Raw genomic sequence first — 13,319 nt, forward strand, 5'->3', positions numbered from 1 at the left:
AAGTTCTATGGGCCATTTGATATACTGGAGCGCGTGGGTGAGGTGGCGTACAAACTGGATCTACCACCAACTATCAAGGTCCACCCAGTGTTTCATGTCTCCTTGCTCAAGAAAGTCCTTACTCCTGACTGCGAGGTACTGTCGCAACTCCCTTCACCTGATGATCAGTTCCAATGTCCCGAGCAAATCCTGCAACAACGGGTCTTACGGCGTGGATCTGACTCCATAGTCCAAGTACTGGTCAAGTGGAGTGATGCACATGTGGACATGGCTACTTGGGAAGACAAGGTGACGTTGCAACAAAAATTCCCGAGAGCACCGGCTTGGGGACAAGTTGTTTCTAAGGGAGGAGGGATTGTCAGCGATCAAGATGGGCGCCAAGACGCAGTTCAAACCAGCGCGTGGTCCAAGAGGCAGCCTCGCTTACCCGCTCAGCTGGCTGGGCCGAAATGGGCCTAACTGGTTGTACTTATATTGTAGACGGCTGGTAGGAAAGGTAGGCGGCTGGCAAACGGCTAGTTTGTAATGCGAGAGTAGATGATGTGAGAGAGTGGTTCTTCCTCCTCTCCTCCGATCCCCTTCCTTGTAAGCGAATTCCGCCATGGTGAATGCAATTTGAGATTGAGACCTCACAGATGATTAGTTGTGTTAATCCAATTAACTTTTTTATGGCGGTCTATTATAAATAAATTGATATTACATTGATTGTACAGTTAACATGCCACACATTATATTTTTACAGAATGCACTACTCTAGTATGAGTAGCGTGAGATGATACACGATGAGTAACAAATCATAATGTATAGAAAGAAGAACAGTACAACAGATAGCAATCTGCAGTATACAGTAAATATGTGGTAGTTTGAGGGCTTAATTCCAGCCCTTGTTCATCAGCTCCAACGCTGACTTGACGACGGAACAGACGCTGGTGTCGCGGCGGCTGAGCCCGACGCTGCCGGAGAAGACGTTGAAGCACTCCAGCTGCGAGGTGGTCATGGCCACGCTCCTCAGCTCGTTCTCCATGCCGAGCTCCACGAACAGGGCCACGTAGCGTGCGTCCGACTGCATCAATGCCATGGCAAGCTCTATGGTGTACCGTCGGGCCCGAGGCACGTCCATGGACGGGCGGCTGTAGTCCCGCAGCACCTGCACCAGCGACCTCGCCAGCACCGTGTCCACCACGCGCGCTGCGACGAGGCTCCCCCGGAGCTCCCCGGGCTCCATGAACCGGAGCATCTGCGCCGCGAGCCCGATGAAGATGTTGAGGATCTTGTCCTTCTCCACCGTGATGGACCTCAGCACCTTGGCGGCGCCGACTGTGACCCCTCTCAGAAGGAGCTGCCACTCGTCGCCGGAGTAGGAGCAGAGGTTGTGCATGATCCTCGCGGCACCGACGACGACGACGGGGTCGTTCAGCGCATCAACGAGCCGCCCGATCCTTCCGCCAAGAGCCAATATGATCGCTCCGCAGTTCTTCTTGTTCTCGAGGGCCAGCATCGCGAGCGCCTCGCCGGCCTCCACCCGGACAGCGTCCGCCTGTTGACACTCCTTCGTCGTAAACGCCGCCGGCAAGAAGGTCGTGACCAGCACGCTCACCACGTCCCCCGTCCCGCCGATGATCTCCCTGGCCTCCTCGTCGCGAGGCTCGTGAGTATCTCGATGGCCAACTGGTGCAGCTCCGACTGGACCTTATTGTCGTGCCGCTGCAGGATCTCCCTGACGTTGCTCACGGTGAAGACGATGTCGGTGAGCTCCCGTCGGAGCAGCTTCCCGGTGTCCCCCGTCGTATCGGCCAGCCTCTTGACAACGCGGAGCGACTTCTTGACCGCCTTGAGCCTCATGTCCCTCGGCGAGGGCGACGCCAGCGCATGGTCGATGCTGGAGTAGGAGATGATCGTTTCGAGGAGGTCCCTGGTCTTGCCAATCTTGTCGCAGTTGTCGTGGTCTTGCGCCAGCTTATTGAGGATGGAGAGGCCGAGGATGTTGAGCTCGTCGAGGTCGGCATAAAGCAGCGACGCGACGGACTCGATGACGCCTGGAATGCCGGTGACGCGGAGCGCGACGAGCTTCCTCCCGGTGAGCATGGACACGAGGACGGCCGCCGAGCGCCGGACATCGCGCTCCGAGGAGTCCTTCCAGCTGAGCATCTCGATGAGGCGCTCGATGGTGGGCGCGGAGACGCCGATCCTGCGGAGCGTGGCTTCGGCGAAGCGGTCGGACTCGGCGAGCGCGACGAGGATGCCGGCGCCTAGGCTCTGCTCGTCGTGCGAGCCCGCGGTGATGAGGTCTTGGGCGTAGGAGACGAGGCCCATGTGGAGGCCGTCCAAGATGCTGCCGTTGAGGCAGCGCGAGTAGGAGTCGTAGAAGAAGCGGCGTACGACGACCTGGCCGTAGGCGCCGGCGAGGTTGCAGTCGTCGGCGACGCACTCGAGGAGGCGGCGGTGGCCCACCTTCCACTCCCATAGCGCCCTCTCGACAAGGAACAGCAGCGCCTCGGCGAGCGCGAGGCCGTAGAAGATGTTGAGCGCTGCGGCACGGTTGGAGCGAGCGTCCTCGGTGCCGCCGTAGTGCTGGTGGATGAGGCGGACGAGGGAGAGGGAGACGCACGCCGACGCCGAGAGCAGCTGCATCCAGAAGAAGGCGCGGACGGCGGCGCGGGCCCGGCTGGCCTGGTGGTGCTGCCACTCCAGCTCGTGGCTGCGGCCCAGGATGCGGGTGCCCTCGATGAGGAGCAGGCCCGTGATGCACCAGAAGTCGGTTGGGCTCAGGGTGATGGCGAAGCCGCCCAGCAGCACGACCGTGGCCCAGACGAAGGCCAGCGTGCCCAGCCGGCTCGCCGCCTTCTCAAGCACGGCCAGCTGCAGGGCCAGCACGGTGAGGCGGTGCTCCGGCGACGGTGGCGCGTCGCCATCGGCGGGGCTGCGGGAGCGGGTGGCGCGCGGGTTCGGCGTGGCATTGGCATTCTGAGGCTCGAACAGCGTGGGCAGCTGGTCGGGGATCTTGACGCGGATGCTCGGGTCGGCGAAGCTCGGGGTGGCGAAGCTAGCGCGACGATCCATTAGTTCCAATCCAACTGCTGTTGCTTCACTACGTATGTGTGTACTGATCGATGGTTGCACCGGCCGAGGTTGGTGTGTGGCCGTCCGGCGCCAGCTTGGTACTATTTATAATTATAAGCGGGCATTCACAGGACAGCAATGCTGATGTTTATGCATGCATGCGATGCGAGGATGATCGGAGGCATTTTGAACGTGCTGGTTTCTTGCTTGCTTCCGTGCATGAGGGTGAGTGTCCGTTTGGGCAGATTCTGAGATGGACGCTCTCCTCCTTTTTTCTTGTTACCAGATAATATTGCTATTAAAGTAAGCGGCAGGGAGGGGACGTGCCTAATGGCCTCTAGATTATTATTATTATTTGGCTAATAACACACTAATGATCTCTTGTAGATTAATAACTGACGTATGAACTATATACAGGAGCCATTTGTAATGTGCTAAACAAACCAAATCAAACTTGGACAGCTGTCTTAAAGAGTTTTATGTCTGAAAAATTGAAATCTTGTTTCGCTCACGCTGTCATACTCTAACGACCTCCACGTTGTAGAAAACGAAAAATCATGTGGGCGAACACAGTTCTTATCAACTCCACTGGGCATGACATTTTGTGTGATCCAAAAGGTTAAGGTTGCTGCATCGCCCAGCTCTCCTGTCCAATAAGAGCAAGCGTTCTTCAGTTAGGCCCAACTCTGCTTATCCTCCTTCGGTTCCAATGCTACAATTGTCATCTCGCCTCGTTGGTTTCCAGACTCTTCTAGCTGTGATATGAAGATGCATGTTGTCGTTACAAAGTCGATATACATCATATTCACCAGGGCAGATCACAATGTCCAAGCTTTCACAATCATGGACCGTGTAACAACTCAGTGAAATCTACTCCCTTCGTAACAAAATGTAAGACGTGTATGCAAAACCAGAAAACTTCTTACATTTTGGTACAGGGAGTGCTTAAATAATTTCCCCTGCAGTATCAAAACTTGAATCTATTACTGTGCACTAGGAATTCCAACCATTGTCCGCACAACTAGATGGGAGCTGAGAACCAGGCTTACAGAGGCAAGACAGGGGTATGGGAATATATAAGCTCATTTTATTTACACGGTTCTTCTCACTATATATATGCGCCTGGATGGCACAAAAAGGGCTGGCTTGGAACAAAACCCCAACTCTAATGCAAGTACACAACAACTACAACATTTCTATTTGGTCCGTATATACTCGTTAGGGGCATATGCATCGCATATTTTTGTGAACGAAAAGGTAGAATGCTCTCTAACTTATATGTACATCCCATTTAAAAGATTGGGTTGCATCATATTCTACTTTGGTTAACTGGGAGCATCCGATGGTTGTCTTCTTACAGTAGGAAAGCCCTACCATTCAACGGACTCGGCCACAGTCCAAACCTCTATTCTCAGTAGGTGTGCCCTGCTTTCTTTTTCCTTTTGTCCAATCAATCGAAGTTCGTATTTTGATCTCCAGCTGAAGCAAAGCCCTGTGAATGCTCGTTTTCAAATGCGGCAAGTCGAGAATCTGATAGAACAGAGAACATCTGTGTTTCCACGAAGAGCTGGAAAACATATCAACTGCTATAAGAATATGTGGGGACAACAGTGACACATAAATATAAGAAGGAAATCACTAGGTAAAACTCGATTGACAAAAAACCTTCATGAACGGTCGATCTTTCGAGGGGAAGGAATCAATAAAACTGTCCTTCAGAAGCAAGGAAACCTGACCAGACAGAAGATCATCATCATTTAGCGCATTTTTACGGTGTTTCAAAAAGGTAAAGCACTGAAGCGGCATCATGGTGTAAAGTGCAAACAGAAGTGTATGATTCTAACCCTGTCATTATCTGATTGTACATTTGTGATGGTATTATAGCGCAATTCAGAACAAAGTGACTCCAAGTAGGTTCTCAGAACATTTAAGAACTGCCAAGATGCCTTAGCCTGCAATATCAGCCAAACAAGTACCATCTTTACCTTAAAAACTACAAACATGGAGTATAGGCAAATTTGCTGTACATGAACAGGATCTGGAAGTAAAACTTTCTTCTCGATAAAGAAATAATGGCTTCCAAAGAGGATGGAGCCGCATTCCACATAGTAAACAAAAATTAATACCTGAACTTCGTTGCATTTATACATAGGATGTTTCTTGGCCAAAGCATTCTCACATGAAAGTCTAGCATGAATTGGACTGAGATCAGAAACAAGATCCTTGTAACGTGGAAGTTGAGGCAATAAATTTGCCTTGACCTGGATTTAATAAATAAAAACTAACATTCAGTACGAATGAATCTTTTCTGCCATTACAGCACCAAATATGCTCGCATTGTAGTGTGCATAGTGTGTGATAGTATCTACTCACGAATACTACTTCATACAAGTAAAATACTGTAAATCAGACATGATCAGATCAGGAGATACTTGTTGTCATTACACAGACGTGGAATAATTAGACTGGATAGTTTATACCCCTAGAGTGGACCATGCTCATATAGTAACAAACAGAAAAAGAAAGCCTTTGTAGTTCTTGTTTATGCTGGACTCTGAAGTGATATGGCACTTGTGGGGTAAAATCAATTCCTACCTACTAATATTGACCATGTTCTCTTAAACACTTTCCTAGGGCTGATGGTTCATGTGTGAACATATCAACAATACAATAGAGAGAGAAAAAACAAAGATTCCGTTTGTTACAACGAAAGAAAGGTTCAGACAGCCTTTTCCAAAACAGTTCTAATATCAGGAAAGAACATGTCACACTTGCCTGATCTTTCTGTACATTGATTCTGACAAGACTAGACGCTTTCATCTTGATATCAGGGGGTTTATGTTGGATACCAGCCTGTAGAAGAGAACATACAATCCCTGAAAGTTTGGCTAATAGTGACTACCTACCATAACATTGGTTCAAGATTGCTAACATGCAGAAATTGGCAATTGCAGTTACTGGTAGTTCTTTGAAATAGCAGCAACCCAATAAATGAATTTCAAAGCATAGTCAAACTTACAATGAAAGGGACAGGGGCATCGATGAAATCAATCAATTTTCTTGGTAGAACCTGCAAAGCAATTGTTTGTACCTTAGAACAGAATACTGTTGGGAGACATGTATAAGCTAAAGATCTATCATTCTTTTAGTTGAACATAATCTCAACATGTATATGTTCTGGTAAAACATATAAATATGGTTGGGTAACATACGCAAATACACAAAACAATCCAGCATATTTTACTGAATTTGGTGAACATGTGAACCAACTCTTTTGAACCATTAACAATTCATCGTTTGACGAAATATCAGTGACACTTTGCGTCATAGTGAAATGTAACAAGGAGGCACACCTGCTGATCAACTTTACAAACCACAGACCTTGTTCACGATTGTCTATTTAAGTTACCAGTTTATTTGCCAAAAAAGAGTTACCAGTTTATATTCTTCAAAAAATGTCCATCTACAACTTGATTGGATAGCTTAAATAAAAGGGTGGTGGATCATTTGAAAAAAAAAATAGTATTAATGGCAACCAGACAGCCAGTAGTTTCACCAGTTTCTAGCTAACACGGTCCTTACGGCATATTGACATATAATAAGATGCAACAAAGATGAGCAGAAGAATGGACAAAACTGAGCAAAATGCAGAACAAAGCAGATGAAACCCATGCTCCCAGTCCCACCCCCAAAAAAGCTGATATACTAACATGGTATTACTAAAATCAAAACAGGACAGAAACTTCAACAGCTAGAGGATACAATATAACTTACAGGAAGCAGTAAACTTTGCCACTGGAATGGCCTAATCATCGGTATAATTGACAAAACAATTGCTGACAGTACACCCTGCAGTTAAGCATTCGAGAGAGCTGCTAGAATCAGCAGGATCAAGTATAGCATAAGACCAGAACACATTGTCACAAAGCTAAGGTACTTGAAAGACCATACCAGATTTGGGCATATTACCACAATTTGCTTCTCCAACAGAACTCCAGTGAATAATGCTAGCATCTGCAGGAGAACAGAAACAACTTTACATACACAAAGCCAACAAATGACGACAACTAATCACTTATATAATGTATAGGGGGTTATTACAGGCCTCAAAAAGGAAAAGAGAAGGGGAAAGAAGTAAGTCTCGCTGCAATCTTCTTAACAAATTCCATTGATATATGATAAATAGTAATGCAAACTCATGGAACTCCTTAACTGAACCAAAAAAGGGTAATGCAACATACACTTTCCAGAGATAAAGCACGGCAAACTGTAGCCATAGTCCATATTGATAATGCAAGTGCTTCTTCTGCAGCGACCAAGCGGGCATTCACAATGACCTAAATAAAATTGATGATTAGTGAAGGGACGAGGTGCTATAGATAGTGCCGTAAAAAGTCAATTATCTACCAGATTTGTTTCTGCCGAATTCATATCATTGTTCAAATTTGTGTCTCCTAACCCCAATGATAATAATCCAGGCCGGGAGTATTTAACAGGCTGGAGATGTTCAAGGGGTTGGAAGACAATTTCTCCTCCGCGAGGTGGCAGAGGAAGAGCATGGTAACCACAAACAATTTGTAGAGGTTCATTATTGTTTGCCTAAAATAGGAATGATCAGTATGGACAAGAGCCATCAGATGGAATTCTTCAAACTTGATATTACAGACAAACCTTAGCCCATCCCAGAACTTTGCCATCATCAACACCACTTTCATTCTTCACATTTACTTCATCGTCTTCTTCATCTGACCCAGCACCTTTGACTGAACTGTCACAAACCATAAGGATGCTTAATTAATAAGGTAAATGATGTGATAATACTGGACGTATCATAGTTCACAATGATCAATGCATCATCATTAATAAGATCCTAAAACAGATTACTTATCATTTCAGATAAATCCTAGCAGATGTGATCAACACCATAAATTGCACTCCACAATTGCAGGAATTGTTTTTCAAATTATCAGGGTTACCTGTGTAAAGACTCCATACTCTGTGTGCGTTCTAATCTTGTAGAGATAGGAGAATGCATGGACAGAAGATCTGGAGAAGTATGTCCATTCTCAGAAGTACTACTTGCTCTTCCAAAGCTATCGCAGCGGGATTCCGTGTTCTGTGATATACAATCTTCGTATTGTTGGAAACTATGTCTTCCTTCCTTCTCAGGTTCTTTTGCATAACTAGATTCTGAAGTCTCACTAGCAGATATACTTTCAGGAGAATTAGGTTCCCAACTCCTGAACAAATATGAAGGGACGTCTCTTTCTGATGCAAGTCCTGGTGAAGAAACAAGACCTGATATAGTGTCGACAGGTACAGCATATTCTGTCCAGTCATTGTACGAAAGCCCATTTGGAGATTCAAAATCCCCATCTGATTGATCTTGTAACTGTTCTCTCAAGGAACGGGGGACTGGCCCTGCCAGAGCAAATTCACTGGCAAACTGTGTTATCCTTTCAAGCCTCTCCTGTGAAATTATGCTGTTCATATAATTGACAGCCAACACACAGATCATATCTTAGTACTGAACTCGGGAGATGGAAAACTAGGAATGTTACGCATGGTTATTAGCTCAGACAAATAGAAGTATATACGTTGGACAAACCTGTTTAACATCTCATAATGTAGCTCAAAAAAAGGTACTCTTGTAAGTAAACAGTAACAACGTGGTGCAGAAACCAAGAAACGGCTTGGCTTGTAGGAAGTCTGATTTAGGGGTGAGACTGCTCCTAGTATACCAGGAGCTCTTTGAACAATTTCCTGGACATGAAGGCAAACACCATATAGTGGTGCATTGTCCGATACCTGGTGTCATCAACAACAATTAATAAGAAAAGAACAATCGAGAATACCTGAATACAACATCCAGGAATATCAAAATTTAAAATGAATAAACAAACAAACCTTTAGGAAGAAGATAAAGGACAAATCATCTCGGCACAGATGTTCCTATGTAAAAGATGCATACAAATTAGCAAGTTTGATTCAAAAGAAAGCCTCCATTAACTGGAAAGCTCAAGTTGGAACCTCGTGTGCAAGGAACCATCAAGATAAAGTTGAGAAGTATAAACAAACACTGGTCTACACTTTACACGAGAGTCATGTTCTCAACGAAAATAAGGTTAGCAGATTATTCATTGACCCTAAACAGGATTCCTAAATACCACAGGTGGGCGGTAAGACGAAAAACTGCCAATATAAGGAGGTTTCCCAAATCTAATACAACTAATTTTCACCTGCCCAAATATCACTTCATTCAGATCACTCATGGAAGGAGTCCTCTCGACTAAGCGAGCCTGAAATTTTGGATTAAAAAGAATCAAGAAAATTGCAGCACAGCATATCTAAAAGGATTAAAACAAAGAGAGAAGGGAAAGAACTTTCTTAAAGAAGCCAATAGGAGCAGTACAAATTCAGCAAGAACATTATTTATCTAACCTTTACACCTTCAGGAAAACAGAATGAGGGTAAATCAGCCTCTCTAATATCCTCTTTCTTTCCAGGTGGATATTTGAAAAGAATCTGCAAGTAAAAAAGGGAAAAGGTAGATCAGAGATGATTTATCAGAACAGGCAAGTGAGTCTACAATCTAGAGGCCAAGCTCCTAGAGAAATCAGGATTAAAGTTTGTTGTCTGTCCCAGTGTAAACTAGGATACTGAAGTTTCCAGAGCTTAGCTATCAAGGCTTTACAAGATGGAAACCAATATTACTGTCAACGAACCAGGCTTACAAGATGATGACACACAGGGTAGGCGTCAGGCCCTAGGCAGCCCAGGCCGCCGCCTGGGGCATGACCAAGAAACTCAGGGTTGACTGTAGATACAGTATTTCCTGTAGCACACTGTAGCGCATGTGCCTATAGGGCTGGCCTGGGCGTGACCTCAGCCTGGCTCCGCTACTGGTGACACAGATACTGAAAGTACATGTGCGGACCTTCAGATGAACTTGAAATGAAATTTGTGATAAGGAGAAATTAAGCTTGTTACTCTGGGATTATTTTCAAATGATCTGAAATTTCATCCAGATCATGATTCTTACTCCTATGAAAAGAATTAACCACAAGTATGCAGAGCCAACTCACACAAGCACAACAGTTCAGCACTCAATTGAGAACACACAGTTGTTTATCCTCTCTCCCTACCCAAAAAGAATAGCCACCGACCATTGATCCAAAGTGCAATTTACTCTAAGCAAAATGCCCACAAGCTGCATCCATTAAAAAAAGGTAGTACATTCAGTTTCTTTAAAGAACGGTTATTGCGTGCTTTTTGGTATTACCATGCTGCAGACATATAGGGGTGCTCTATAAGCTTTTTCATGCTATGGGAAACATATAGTAACATTAATACACAAAAAGTACTTGTTATGGTAAATAACTTTGCATGCATTATCAATAAATATAGTTATAATTGATTACTGCTCGAACCTTGGAGATAATTAATATGTATCCTTTGTTATGCTGTGAGTAAATAAATTTATGGATGGATGAACAGTGGTCCTATGTAAATATGACATGATCCAGCTACCTAACCAATTGGCTCAAACACCTCTCTTATGTTTTGTTTTGTTTTTGCAGAGTCTCTTATGTTAATGTTAAGTATGCCCTAATGTACAGAAAACCAAAAGACAAATAAGAGGATAGCTAACTACAAAGAATCATCTAGAGATGATGAGTGTATTCTCAGCTAAATTTTGATTTAACACACAACATTTGCGAAATAGACAGGGCTGAAATAGAGAATTTTCCCTAAAGCAGAAGAACACCTAGTAGTCAACAAAGCACCCTACCTGTGGTTCCATGGTTGGTATTGGTCCATGGTACTGAATTTTACTAAGATCAACAACCTCTGAGCATGCTACATTAGACTCCCAAGCTTTCTTTTTTGCAAAAGCATCCTCAACTACTGCAACATTTGCATAAGAATGGAGTCCAACTACGAAAAAATGTTCAAAGAGTGATGATGGTTCCTTCAATTGATTCTGATCCTGCAAGAGACGTAAAAATAGCTTTTAAAGGGGAAAGTTCATGGTAAGTACAGATAAAAACTGCAAGAGAAACTAAAGGAGCAGGTGAATGTAGCTAAGTCTCAAAGCCCTCTCTATAAACTTAAAAGTGCGGGAGAAATTCCACACACTACCAGGAAAGCACTCTTGTAGTTGGACATATGCTCTCAAGAAAACATACTTGGACATATTTAGCAATTAAATCCAAGCAGTAAGAGATAACTTCACTTTGGCTGCTCCGCAATCACACACTCAAATACCTCAAAGATAGTCTGTTCATGGTATGCCAAATGTCCCAAGAGAATGAAAAGCATAGTCACGCATCAACTGCCTTGCTAAGAGTATGCAAAATTTCTCCAATGCGGCCCCAAACAATAAAGTACGGTATAGTAATTCGATCATCTGCTTACCAACCTGACTAGTGACTGTTGCTGAACCGTATATAACAAACAGTGAAAATATGAAAAGGAAGTGTTAGAACTCCATCTGTCAGCTGCTATTTCACATCTTCTTACAGTGTGAACCTGCCCATTTCTAAGTACGCGAAGACTGTCGAGCTAGTTGCATTGATTTACCACTTAAGCTATCATTTATGTATGAAGATCACCCGGCTACACAAAAGTTGCATCCGAACGAACGCACAAGTATATGATGAGCAGGATTGAACAAAACAGCAGTCAGCGTACCCGCACCTTGGCGTGGACTTGATACCACTGCCGCTTCTGGTTCGCCATAGCCTCAATGTTCACGGTAGTGCGCAGCAACTGCTCCCTGGGGCTCCTCTCGGCGTCTCCTCCACCTCCGACGGGCCCCCACTTCCACGCGCGCTGCATCTGCTGCCGGAACCGCTGGAAGCTGCTGGTCCGCACGTGCCTCGCGTGCGGCCTGATCTGCGGCGCAGGCGACGACGGGGGCCTGGGCGAAGGCGGTGCCGACGAGGACCTGGACCTCGAGTCCTCCATCCCTGGCGAGCCTGCTGCCCCCGACGGGGCCACCCAATTCCCCTCCTGCTGCTCCGCGCCCCTCGCGCGCTGCCCCAACGGCGAGGCGCTGCCCTCTCGCGATTCGGAAACCGAAGGCGACCACCCCGCGCCGTCAATCCCCGTATGCCCCGACGCGCCCGACGCCGGAGGTGACTCGTACGCTTCCTCCTCCTCGTCCGCGGCCCCCGCCTCGTGGCGGTGCGGTATCGACACCGACATCGACGGCGACGACGACGACGGTGCGGCCTCGCCCTCGCGCCATGTCACCGGGTGCGCGGAGGCGGTCGGCGACACGTCCACCGCATCCTCGAACAGCTCCGCCTCCCGCACCTCCTCCTCCGCCAGCCTGAGCGGCTCCGGCTCCGGCGTCGGCGTGGCGGGGCCGCCGGGGAGCGCCATACGCGCCGCGCGATCGGAGCACGGGCTACGCCTCGCGCGCAATTGAATGCCGGGGATCAAACCAAACGGAAGGGGGAGGGGAAGAGGACGAGATCGTAGAGAGAATTAATAATAAATGGTAAAAACAGAAACGAAAATGGAAAAGAAAATAGCCCGATGGAAAGGTAACCGGGAACGGGAACGGGAACGGGAACGGGGGTCACGTGGACGGTGGGCGAGCGAGGAGGCCCACCTGGCAGGTCTGCTCTTTGTAAGGCTTGTCTCGCTGACATGTGGGTTCACAATACGGCCGCATCACGTGAGATTTTGCACACACTGTTATACACCAACGAAGCCAAAAGGCATGTTCAAAAAAAAAAGGAAGCCAAAAGGCACGAACCTTTTCCGGTGTGAGCTTCGTTCGAGCTTTTTCTTTATTTTATTTATTTCGAAATAGCTCAACGTGAGAGCAAGTTGTGCCTATGTTTCCATTTCAAAAAAAAGAACATGGGCCTTCACCTCCATCTTGAGACAAAAGGAGAAAAAACCTCACATTCATCTTAAAAAAACTTCCTCACTTAGCCAACCAGCAAGTGACATGTGGCAAATTGTACGCTTGTTTTCATCTTAAAAAAGCACATGGGTCTTCACCTCCATCTCAGAAAAAGAAGTCGCATGCTCATCTTTAAAAAAAGAAAAAATATCTCAGGAAAAAACCTCAACTCCATAGAAAAGAGAAAAGAAAAATAAAAAGTTCCCACTGCACCAACCAGCGGGCGCCACTTGGTATAGCCCAGCGTTGTTCCTTTCTTTCTCGAAAAGAACCCTCGCCTCTATTTAAACAAAGAAAAAGAAAATGTTTCGCTCATAGCCAACCAGCGGGCGCCACT

The 13,319-nt window shown here is 46.3% G+C and overlaps 1 pseudogene; it reads right to left on the reverse strand.

Annotated features, from left to right (window-relative positions):
• Positions 1-871: 871 nt before the first annotated feature.
• Positions 872-12,587, reverse strand: LOC123093485 (uncharacterized; annotated as a pseudogene).
• Between the last annotated feature and the right edge of the window lie 732 nt (positions 12,588-13,319).

Source organism: Triticum aestivum, chromosome 4B (genome assembly GCF_018294505.1).
Source record: "Triticum aestivum cultivar Chinese Spring chromosome 4B, IWGSC CS RefSeq v2.1, whole genome shotgun sequence".
Lineage (NCBI taxonomy): Eukaryota > Viridiplantae > Streptophyta > Magnoliopsida > Poales > Poaceae > Triticum > Triticum aestivum.